Here is a 12094-nt window from a genome sequence, read left to right as displayed (position 1 = left end):
ACCATTCTTAGGTGCTGCTGCTAAGTTGCTTCAGTCATGTCTAACTCTGTGCAACCCCAGAGATGGCAGCCCACCAGGCTCCCCCGTCCCTGGGATTCTCCAGGCAAGAACACTGGAGTGGGTTGCCATTTCCTTCTCCAATGCATGAGAGTGAAAAGTCAAAGTGAAGTCACTCAGTCGTGTCCGACTCCTAGCGACCCCATGGACTGCAGCCTACCAGGCTCCTCCGTCCATGGATTTTCCAGGCAAGAGTACTGGAGTGGGGTGCCATTGCCTTCTCCGACCATTCTTAGCTAATACTGTGAAAAAATATTCTCATTTTAAATAACAAATGCAATCAATGGTAATTCCATTCCAGCATTTCCAACCATGTATAAAACTTTCCCTCTTTTGCATTTAGTCTTCCCTCCTCTTTTGTCCCTATCCTGTATGTTCATGAGTATTATTGCCATTTTTAAAAGTTATCTTTTCCACATGCAAGGGGAAGCACCAGTTCTCTTCTATTTACTATCCTAGTCTTATTCCAAAGTCTAACTGTACTGTATTTTAGAGAATCTTTGGTTTAGCAGTAACATAATATAAACTATCTTTTCTACAAAAACTCTTTGGTATCTGCTACAAACAGTGCAGTAGCGGTTTTAAATTAGCCCAACAGTCAGGCAACCCAGTGTTCCATAAACACCTAAAAAGTTATCAAGAATGCTCTTTATTCCTATTTTACTTCACAGCTTTATAAATGAGATATATATTTTAACTACATAAATTACCTGAAAAATACCAGGAATTAACTAAAGATCACAACTTTTCAGGTATTGCTGTGACTATCATCATTGTTATGTTCCAGGTAAGATACTTCCATTATAATTACCCTTTGCTCACTTAAGTCATGAAACACTGATTCCATACCCTCCAACTATGGGACACAATAGAAACCCAAACCTAATGATTACATCATTTTCTAATATCAATTTCAAACTTTTTTTACAGTTTGAGATCTTAACAGTTACAGTTTTGCTAGATAGATGTGGGTAGATGTTGGTAGATAATCACTCTAAACATTTATGTACCAAGTATTTTGCTAGTTATGAAACCAGCCATGCTTCTGAGGTAAGGTGCACTTTATGACTGCTATAAAATATCACTAACCAGTCAAAGAAACAGAGGATTCCGTTAATATATCATACAATGAGGTTTAGGATTTGTGCTTCTAGAAGGATGAAGTAGATGTGCTTTTTGCTATTTGTCTAAGTACAACTAAAACCCCTGGACCTTACATGCTTATCTTCTCCACCAAAGGGCTAGGAACGGGGAAGCCTGTAAAACAGAAAACTTTTAAACAATAACTGCTGTACTCCAGGCCAGCACAGAAAAAACTGTGGTCTTCATCTCTACCCAAATCAGCATATGCCAGGTAGACGTCTACCCTCACCAGGCTCTCTAACAAGACACTCCAACTCCCACACCAGAGTAGCATCAGAGAGGGGTTATTAGGAAACAGGGGCTTTAATTCTTACTGGGTATTAATAAGGACTGCTCCCCCTAACTGTCAGTGGAAACAGCATGGGGAGCCTTCCATCTCAGTTGTCAGTGATGAAACACCTTTCTCCCTTCCCTCTGGGGTGGTATCAAAGGAGCCCTAGCTGAGATTCAGGACCTGCCTGCTGCCCCATGGTAATGAGGCCATACCCTCCTGTGGTGTCAGTGGAGGCTCTCTGGGGAGCAGCAGTGAGGCGCTCCAGTCCCTCTTGGCCAGGGAGAGACCAATGACGGCCTAGTAGAGCCACAGCTCCCACTCTCACCAGCAGAAAGGAGGAACATTCCCCAGACCCCTGAAACGCACACACCCTTCAAGTGACAGAGTGAGGAACCTGCACGTCTACCTTCACCTGGCAGTAATGAGATGCCCTCCTCTCCCCAGTGAAGCAGTGTCAGAGCAGCCAGCTATAAGAGAGAGTTTAAGCAAATCTAGTCTCAAAATACAAGATGCAAAATCTCCAGGTTATAAGGAAAAAACCTCATACCAAGAACTAAGATCTCAAAAAAAAAAAAAAAAAAAAAAAGTCCAACACTGAGATGAGAGATACTAGAATTATCTGACAAAGATTTTAAAACAGCTGTTATAGAAAAACTTCTTCAATGCACAATAAGAATGTTTAAAACAATTGAAGAAAATATAAAGCTCAGCAAAAAGTGAAAAATATGAAAGGAAAAAAACCCCAAATAAGCTCAACAGACAGAATCAACAGCAGAACAAGAATGGGGGAATAGAGGAAAGAATCTGTGAAGGAAGACAGAAAACAGAATTATCCAATCTGAATAACCAAAAAATATTGCATAGAATGAAAAAAAATGAACAGAGTACCAGGGATCTGTATGACTATACCAAAAGATTTAACATTTGTTTTATTAGAGTCCTGGAAGAAGAGAAAGAGGAGCAGGGCTGTTAAAGTACTAGAAGAAATAATGGCTGAAAACCTCCCAGATTTGGCAAAAGAAGTTTATAGATTCAAGAACTAAATTGTATTCCAAAAAGTGTGAATACAAAAAAATCCACATCAAGATACATCATGGCCAAACATTTAAAAACTAAGGACAAAAAATTTTGAAATCTGCAAGAGAAAAAGAGACATCTTACCTATAGGGGATACACTATTAGGATGACAGCAGATTTCTCACCAGGAGACCCAGAAACCTGAATCTGGCAAAAATACCCTTCAGGAATGAAGGTGAAATCAAGCCATTCTCAAACAAAGGAAAACTAAGAGAATCCATTGCCAGTAGACCTGCCTGAAAAGAATTAAAGTTCTAAGCAGAAACGAAATTATAAAAGGAGACTTGGAACATCAGGGAGGAACAACACAGGAAGAAAGAATGAGTAAGTGCAGTACATTTCCCTTCTTGAGTTTCCTAAATTATATCTGACAATTGAAGCAAAAATTATAAAACTGTCTGATGTGGTTCTAAATGAAATTAAAAGACACTTGCTCCTTGTAAGGAAAGCTATGACACAAGGTGAAAAGGCAGCCTTCAGAATGGGAGAAAATAATAGCAAATGAAGCAACTGACAAACAACTAATCTCAAAAATATACAAGCAACTCCTACAGCTCAACTCCAGAAAAATAAATGACCCAATCAAAAAATGGGCCAAAGAACTAAATAGACATTTCTCCAAAGAAGACATACAGATGGCTAACAAACACATGAAAAGATGCTCAACATCACTCATTATCAGAGAAATGCAAATCAAAACCACTATGAGGTACCATTTCACACCAGTCAGAATGGCTGCGATCCAAAAGTCTACAAGCAATAAATGCTGGAGAGGGTGTGGAGAAAAGGGAACCCTCTTACACTGTTGGTGGGGATGCAAACTAGTACAGCCACTATGGAGAACAGTGTGGAGAGTCCTTAAAAAACTGGAAATAGAACTGCCTTATGATCCAGCAATCCCACTGCTGGGCATACACACTGAGGAAACCAGAAGGGAAAGAGACACGTGTACCCCAATGTTCATCGCAGCACTGTTTATAATAGCCAGGACATGGAAGCAACCTAGATGCCCATCAGCAGATGAATGGATGAGAAAGCTGTGGTACATATACACAATGGAGTATTACTCAGCCATTAAAAAGAATACATTTGAATCAGTTCTAATGAGGTGGATGAAACTGGAGCCTATTATACAGAGTGAAGTAAGCCAGAAAGAAAAACACCAATACAGTATACTAACACATATATATGGAATTTAGAAAGATGGTAACAATAACCCTGTGTACGAGACAGCAAAAAAGACACAGATGTATAGATCAGTCTTATGGACTCTGTGGGAGAGGGAGAGGGTGGGGAGATTTGGGAGAATGGCATTGAAACATGTATACTATCATGTATGAAACGAGTTGCCAGTCCAGGTTCGATGCACGATACTGAATACTTGAGGCTGGTGCACTGGGATGACCCAGAGGGAGGGTATGAAGAGGGAGGGGGGAGGAGGGTTCAGGATGGGGAGCACGGGTATACCTGTGGCGGATTCATTTCGATGTTTGGCAAAACTAATACAATATTGTAAAGTTTAAAAATAAAATTACAAAAAAAAAAAAAAAAAGGAAAGCTATGACAAACCTAGACAGTGTATTAAAAAGCAGAAAAACTACTTTTCCAACAAAGGTCTGTATAGTCAAAGCTATGATTTTTCTAGTAGTCATGTACAGGTGTGAGGGCTGGACCATAAAGAAGACTGAGCACTGAAGAACTGATGTTTTTGATCTGTAGTGATGGAGAAGACTCTTGAGAATCCCTTGGATTGCAAGGAGATCGAGCTAGTCAATCCTAAGGGAAATCAACCCTGAAATATTCATTGGAAGCCAGCACTAAAGCTCCAATACTTTAGCCACCTGATGTGAAGAGCTGACTTATTTGGACCCTGAGGCTGGGAAAGATTGAAGGCAAAAGGAGAAGGGGGAGGCAGAGGATGAGATGGTTAGACAGCGTCACCAACTCAATGGACATGAATTTGAGGAAACTCCAGGAGATAGTGAAGGACAGGGCACAAAAGATCAGACACGACTTAGCAACTGAAGAACAACAAAATAAATGGGAAAGTAAAGGGAAGTAAGGCTTCCACGCTTCACTGAAACGAGTAATATGCTGACACCATTAGACTATGATAAGCTTTGTATATCTCATTTAATACCTAGAGCAACCATTAAAAGAGAACAACATAAGGAGATAACACTCAAAAACATTAGATTAATATAAAACGTATTCAAATAATCCACAGTAAGGCAAGAAAAACTAGAACAAACAAAACAAAAAAAGCACATTTCAGCCTTAATAAGCAATTAGATTAAATATAACTGGTGTAAATAATCAAGAGACAGATTGGCTGAGTGGATTAGCAAAATGACAAAATATATGTTGTCTACAAGAAACTGACTCCTGATACAGAGTGAAAACAAAAGGATGGAAAAAGATTTATCATGCAAACATTCATCCAAAGGAAATAGTGGATATATTAATACTAGATTAAGTAAGACTTCAGAGCAAAGGAATTTACCAGAGACAGAAAAGGACATTAAAGGTCAATCCATCAAGAAGACACAGTACTCCTAGATATGTGTGCCTTAAGCAACACAGCTGCAAAATATGGAAAGAACTGAAAGGAGAAAAAGGCAACTATAGTTGCAGATTTAAACCACCCTCTCCCATCAATTGATAAAATAACTCGACAAAATCCACAAGGCTATAAAAAACTTAACACCATTAACCAATAGTATACGATCTACATTTACAGAACATTTCACGTAATACCACAGAATACACGTTTTTTTATCAAGTGCCAATGGAACACATACCAAAATAAACCATATCCTGAGCCATAAAATAACCTCAATAAATTTAAAAGAACTGAAATCATACATAGTCTGTTCTTAGACCACAATGGAATCAAACTAGAAACCACTACCAGATAACTGGAAAATTTCCAAACATTGGAAAATAAACAGTACACTTCTGAATAATCCATGAATCAAAGAGGAACTCTCAAGAATTTAATTAAACTAAAATACAGCATACTAAAATTTGTGTGACACAGGTAAATCAGTGCCAAGAGGAAAACTGTATTACTAAATGCATATATTAAAGAGGAAATGTCTCATGCAACTTCCCTGGTGCTCCAGTGGTTAAGAATTTGCCTCCCAGTGCAAGGGATGTGGGTTTTGATCCCTGGTAGGGGAACTAGGATCCCATAAGCTGCAAGGCAACTAAGCCAGTGCGCTGCGACTACTGAGTCCGCCACTGCACCCAAGACCCAACACAGCCAAATAAGTAAATTAAAAAAAGGGAACTGTCTCAAGTCAACAGTCTATGTTTTTATTTTCTTTTAACCTCAAGAACCTAAAAAAGAGCAAAATAAACCCACTTAAAGTATGTAGAAGGACGAAAATAATAAAGAACAGAAATCAGTGAAAATGAAAACAAAGCAACAAACAAAAATCAATGAAACAAAGATGGTCCTTTGAAAAGACTGTAATAGACCAACGTCCAGCAAGACTAACAAAGAAGTCACAAATTATCAGGAATAAAACAGGATATGGTAATATAAACCCTGCAGATTCAAAAGAACAGAACTATGAAGAACTTTATATATATAAATCTAACAACTTATTCATGAATTTAGTAGTATCCTAATATTAAAACTAGACAAGATGGTACATACAAGAAAACTACAGAAAAGTATCTTCATAAAATAGACATAAAAAATAGAAATAAAAATCCTTAACAAAACAATAGCAGATATAATCCACCAATATGTAAATGTGATCCACCATTTTAATAGATGGAAAAATAAAAGTCATATGATCTTATAAATTGATGCAGAAAAAACTTTTGATAAAGTCAGTACCCATTCATGATAAAAACTCTGAAAATTAGGAAAAGAGGGGAACTTCTTCAACTTGGTAATGTACACCTACAAAAAATCCTACACCCTATACCACACAGTTAATGGTGGAAAACTGAATACTTTGCCCTAAGATAGTGAGCAAAGCCAGATGTCTGCCCTTAATACTCCTTCTCAACATACTGCTTGAAGTTCTACCCAGTGCAGTAACTCGAGAAAAGGAATAAGACATACAGACTGTAAAGGAAGAAAATAAAACTGTCCCTCTTTGCAGATGGCATGATTGTGACACAGAAAATCCCAAAGTCCCCAAAGAATCTACAAAGAAACTCCTAAAACAAAATAGTTTAGCAAGATCACAGGATTCAAGATAAACGTGCAAAAATTGTATTTCTATATACTTTCAGTGAACAAATGTACACTGAAAAACAGAATACCATTTATAATCACTCAAAAAAGATTTAAGGGTAAATCTGACAAAGCATCTACAAGACTTGTATGCTGAAAACTACAAAATGCTGAAAACTATAAAATGCTGATGAAAGAAATCAAAGACTTAAATGGAGAGACACATTGTGTTCATGGCCTGGAAGACTCAGCATAGTAATGATGTCAATTTTCCCAAAATTGATATACAGGCTTAATGCAATTCCTGTCATGGTCCCAGTAACATTTATTATAAATATGAACAAGATTATTTTTAAATTTATATGGAAGGCAAATGGACTTAAATTCAAAAAAACAATAAGTAGGAAGAATCAGTTTGCTTGATTTCAAGACTTAACTACATAGCTATAGTAATTAATACTGTATGGTATTGGTGGAAAAGCTGACACATAGATCAACGAAACAGGACAGAGAACCAGAAATAGTCACACAAATAGGACCAAATGATTTTTGGTAAAGGTGCAAAAGCAGTTACGTGAAGACAGCTTTTTCAACAAATAGTGCTGGAATAATTGTATATCTATAGGCAAAAAATTTAACCTCAAAATAAGTCTTTCACTTTATACAAAAATTACCTCAAAATAGATTTGGGACTTAAATATAGAACATAAAACTGTGAAAACTTATAAAGATAGGAGAAAATCTTTGGGCTTTAGGGCAAAGAATTCTTAGCCTTCACATGAACAGCAAACTACATATCTGACCGATAACTAATAAATAACCAGACAACATAAAGAAGCCTGCAGACTCTAGTAAAAACACAAATACTCCAATTAGAAAATATGCAACAGACATTTCACCAAAAAGATTATTCAGATGATGAATAGGCACATTAAAAGATGTTCAACATCGTTAGCCGTTAGGGAAACAAAACCACAATGATATATAGCATTATACACCTATCACAATGGTTGAATTAATACACAACTATCATATGACCCAGCAATTGCACTTCTGGACATTTTTCAGAAAGAAATATAATAATAATATTATATTATTATAAGAAATAACAATAATATATTAATATTATAAGAAATATAATAGTATAAAACTTACAGTCACACAAAAACCTGCACATGAATGTTTATAGAAACTTTATTCATAACAGTCAAAAATTGGAAGCAATCCAGATATTCTTCAACAGGTAGATGATTAAACAAACTGATACACCCATACCATAGAATACTCGTCAGCGATAAAAAGGAATGAGGTACTGATACACCAATAGCCTGGATGAAACTGAGAGAATTATGCTAAGTGAAAAAGGCCAATCCCAGAAGGTCATATATTGTGTGACTCCATTTATATAACATTCTTGAAATGACAAAATTATAGAAATAGGGAAATTATTAGTGGTTGCCAGGGGTTGAGGAGGGGCTGGAGGAGGAGGGAAGTAGGTGTTACTATAAAAAGGCAACATGTGAGACTTCTAAAATGGAAATGTTCTGCATCTTTACTGTATCAATATCAGTATCCTGGCTGTGATATTGTACTATAGTTTTGTAAGATGTTACCATTGTGGAAGGCTGGGTAAATGGCACAAGGTATTTTTTTTTCTTAAAACTGTATGTGAATCTATAATAATCTCCAAGTTTGAGGCTGCCAAGCTTTCTACTCCCTGCCCAAGAATAAGATACAGTGTGCTGTGTGGTAAATGTTAGCAAATGATCAGAACTAGAGTTCTTTTGGCTTACTACTCCAAAAGCAGCCTAAAAACCGGTAAGATGACTTCGGTGGATAGGTGTTAAATGAAACCTTTGTTTTGTGAGAACTTAAATTTACAAGTTTGCAAATTATAATGCCCAAATCAGTTTTTATTACTATCCCAGTATTTCTTCAGTTAAAATTCACATATATGACTTTCTCAGGCAGAGGTCAGAGAGGCAGAAAGTATGAAATCTTTAAATGTTGTGTCAGTTTCAAAAGCTGGTAACACTGTGCTGACTCCTCATCACTTCCCCTTTCATATATAATTCATAGTGACAAATGATTGTATTGGGAAGTCTTTGAAGAGATACAGATAAGGAACACCCCCAAATATTATTTGTTCTGGGTACTGTCTTCTAATATACAGTCCTTAATAGTATGCTGCTGCTGCTGCTAAGTCACTTCAGTCGTGTCCGACTCTGTGTGACCCCACAGATGGCAGCCCACTAGGCTCCCCCATCCTTGGGATTCTCCAGGCAAGAACACTGGAGTGGGTTACCATTTCCTTCTCCAGTGGATGAAAGTGAAAAGTGAAAGTGAAGTCGCTGAGTCGTGTCCGACTCAGCGACCCCATGGACTGCAGCCTACCAGACTCCTCCATCCATGGGATTTTCCAGGCAGGAGTACTGGAGTGGGGTGCCATTGCCTTCTCCGTCTTAATAGTATATATCCTCCTTAAAATGAAATAGTTTATCTTACTTCAACAGTAATAAAATCTGTTTCTTGAGAATTTGGAAAATAAATGTTTCTAGTACTCAAAGACCACTGTGTTAACATTATGATCTCCTTTTCTCTAGAATCATTCAATGATATATTTTCCAGTATCAAGATTATGGTATACCTAAGTGAAGGAACTTGTTCCTAGAAAATATTTGAGATAATTGAGTGAATAAATGATTTTCAAATTTACTTGCTAGTTTGGGTCTGACCTAAGTCTTCCAGCATTCTATTTTGCAGCTATTTAATCATTAGTTATGCTGACTGATCAAGTCCAACAGCCACACAAACCACCTGATGGTGAGAAGAGGTAGAAGCAATATAGCTGCCCTTTTATTTGGTCCCAATTACCTTTTACTACAAGCAAATGTTTGTTATTGTAGAGGCAAATATCCAACCAAGGTGATACCTCTGGTTATATGCTTTAAACCTGGAGAGGGAGGGAAGGGGTCTTAAGAATGATTACAGCAATGCTAAGAAATTTTGTGTCAAAATATATCATAAAACCAGGGAACTTAAGAGTAAAAAGAGATGTTAGTCATCAAGCTCAAACCTTTCTTGATGCATGAGTTTCCTTTCTGTTCTGGAAAAGGAGTTGTCCAATCTTCACTTGAATGTCTCCAGTAAGGCCTGATTTCTTACCTGAAAAAGGAAAGGATTACAGTATGACTGCTGAGGCTCCTTTAAGCTCTAAGTGTTTGATTAAACCTGAATTTCTTCTGGCTAAATCATATTTTTTGAAAAGCCTCTTCCTTTTCAATAAGCGAAATTAGTTTTCTCAGTCTGAGGTTATAGTTCTTTAGCATATGTGTTATTATGTATTAAAAAATACTTAATATCCTATTTTTCCAGGTAATATGTATGTTCAGGTGAACACACAAGGACCAACAATTCTCTGAAATTTCTGAGTATTAAAAAAAAGAAAGCTAGGGTGTGATGGGGAGATACCCTCTAGTCTTCAGAATTATATGCAGATTTGTAACATGTCTGCAGTCAAATTTCTAATTTTGTTCAAACTTAGTTTACAATAAGTGATTCTTCTGATGTCCTTAGCCACTGTCACTGTAATTGATCTTGGGTTCACCATGACTGGTACTGGTAATTGGAAATCCTGTGATTTAAGCAGGATTCATGAATGGATAATAAAACTACAGGGTTGTAGGTTGTTGGCAAACAGGATATATCCATTGTAGTATCAAAGCATTTCACAGGTTACACAAAAAGAAAACTTTCCTTTAACACTGGGAGATCTGTCAATCACCACCTTAACCAGTGTGGTACCACATATGTGGTATTCTTGCCAGAAATGTTTGATGTGACTCTGATCATGAGAGAATAATTAGGAACATCCACAATGTGGGACAATGTATAAGATGACTGGTCTTTTCTAAAAATTAAAGTTATCAAGGAAAAGGAGTAGAAAGAGTTTTTCTAGAATACAAGACTAAAGAGTTGTGAATTTTGGATCATGAATCAAAAAAAAACCACTTTTGAGTTAAAAATAAAGACTTCTGGGGATAATCAGAGAAATTTGAATATGTTATTTTCTTAGGTGTGATAATCATATTGTGGCTATGTAAAAGTATGTTCTTAAGGAGATACATACTGAAGAAAATAGGGTTAAAGGTCATGATGACTGCAACTTTTAAGTGGCTCAGCAAAAAAAAAAAAAATGTCTGAAAGAGAAAGCAAATAAGTAAAATGTTAACAACAAAAAGAAATGAAAGAAACCAGTCTTGTGAGCCATTTTTTTTGGTCCAGGGCTGTCTGTTCTTTATTTGATAGCTCAGATGTCTAAACCAATCTGCACTAACTTGCTATATTGATATAAAATAGGACTCTACGACATGTCCCTTTACTTTATATTATTTGCAGCAGGTGTAGGAAATTGTGCCTGATTAACCTTAGAGAGTAGAGGGCAAAGGTCACTTTTTATTTTACATTTAAAGTTTCACCTAGAAAATAAGGGTGATAAATCATCTCCAAAGTCTCTTACAGCTCTGACACTGTCATTATATGTTTTAATTCACGTAAATTATAAAACAAATTGTGAACAGGTACTACCTAAAAGCCTAAAAAAGGAAATATAACTGAAATTATAGAAACTCATCAAGATTTACAAGGTTCTCTAACGCTGAGCCCCTACTGTCTTTTAATTCTAGGATTTCTTCTATCAAAATAGACAGCTGAGTTGTAAAATAAAATTTTTCATTTAACTTTTACATCAGATTACATTTTAAAATCTTTTAGTAATGCGTAAAGGGAAACGTTTAAGTAATCCATCCTCGAAAATCAGATCAGATAAGGTGTGTTGGCACTGGTATTCTCTCTAGAGAGAAATTTTCAGTTAAAGGAGGGTCTCCTGCTTGTCAGCTCAAGGTCAAGGCGTGAGTGCCTTTCAGTCTAACTCACTATCCCCAAACAAGACCCCGATTCCCCAGATCTGAAGATGGCTTAGAGCCTCGAATTCCGACTCTCGTCCAGTGACACGGTTTCGAGGGAAGTCCCAAACCCGCTCTCGGTACGCGCTGCTCGGATCCACAGCCCCCAACAGCCCCAAGTACAAGAGGCGGCCTCCTTCAGAGACCCTGCCACCTTTCCCCGAGCGTTGCCGGCCGCCCCCCGCCTGGAAACCCGGGATTCTGTGGACAGAGAAAAGAGACCATACTTAAGGACAGACTCTCGCATCCGACACCATAAAAGGCTGGGGGGCTGCGTTGCCAGTCGACTCGCTGGGGGTGGGGGCGGAGGGTCTGGGTCAGGGCGGGCGCCTCAGTCGCTGGATGAAAGAGAACACGTGGGAATGGCGATGTCAAATGGCTCTT

At 37.4% G+C, this 12094-nt stretch overlaps 1 protein-coding gene across 2 annotated transcripts in view; it reads right to left on the bottom strand.

Annotated features, from left to right (window-relative positions):
- TIMM9 (translocase of inner mitochondrial membrane 9) overlaps positions 1–12094 on the bottom strand; it is a 16233-nt gene extending 4139 nt beyond the window's left edge. The window contains exons 1-3 of one of the 2 annotated variants that reach the window (XM_006069746.4): positions 11938–12094; positions 9823–9911; positions 9621–9699 (exon numbers count right to left, since the gene is read on the bottom strand). The gene's annotated coding sequence lies outside the window, so the exon portion shown is untranslated. The remainder of the gene's footprint in view (positions 1–9620; positions 9700–9822; positions 9912–11937) is intronic. The other variant, XM_006069745.4, reaches the window with a different exon arrangement.

Source organism: Bubalus bubalis, chromosome 11 (assembly GCF_019923935.1).
Source record: "Bubalus bubalis isolate 160015118507 breed Murrah chromosome 11, NDDB_SH_1, whole genome shotgun sequence".
NCBI lineage: Eukaryota > Metazoa > Chordata > Mammalia > Artiodactyla > Bovidae > Bubalus > Bubalus bubalis.
This window is presented reverse-complemented; position numbering and strand designations above follow the sequence as displayed.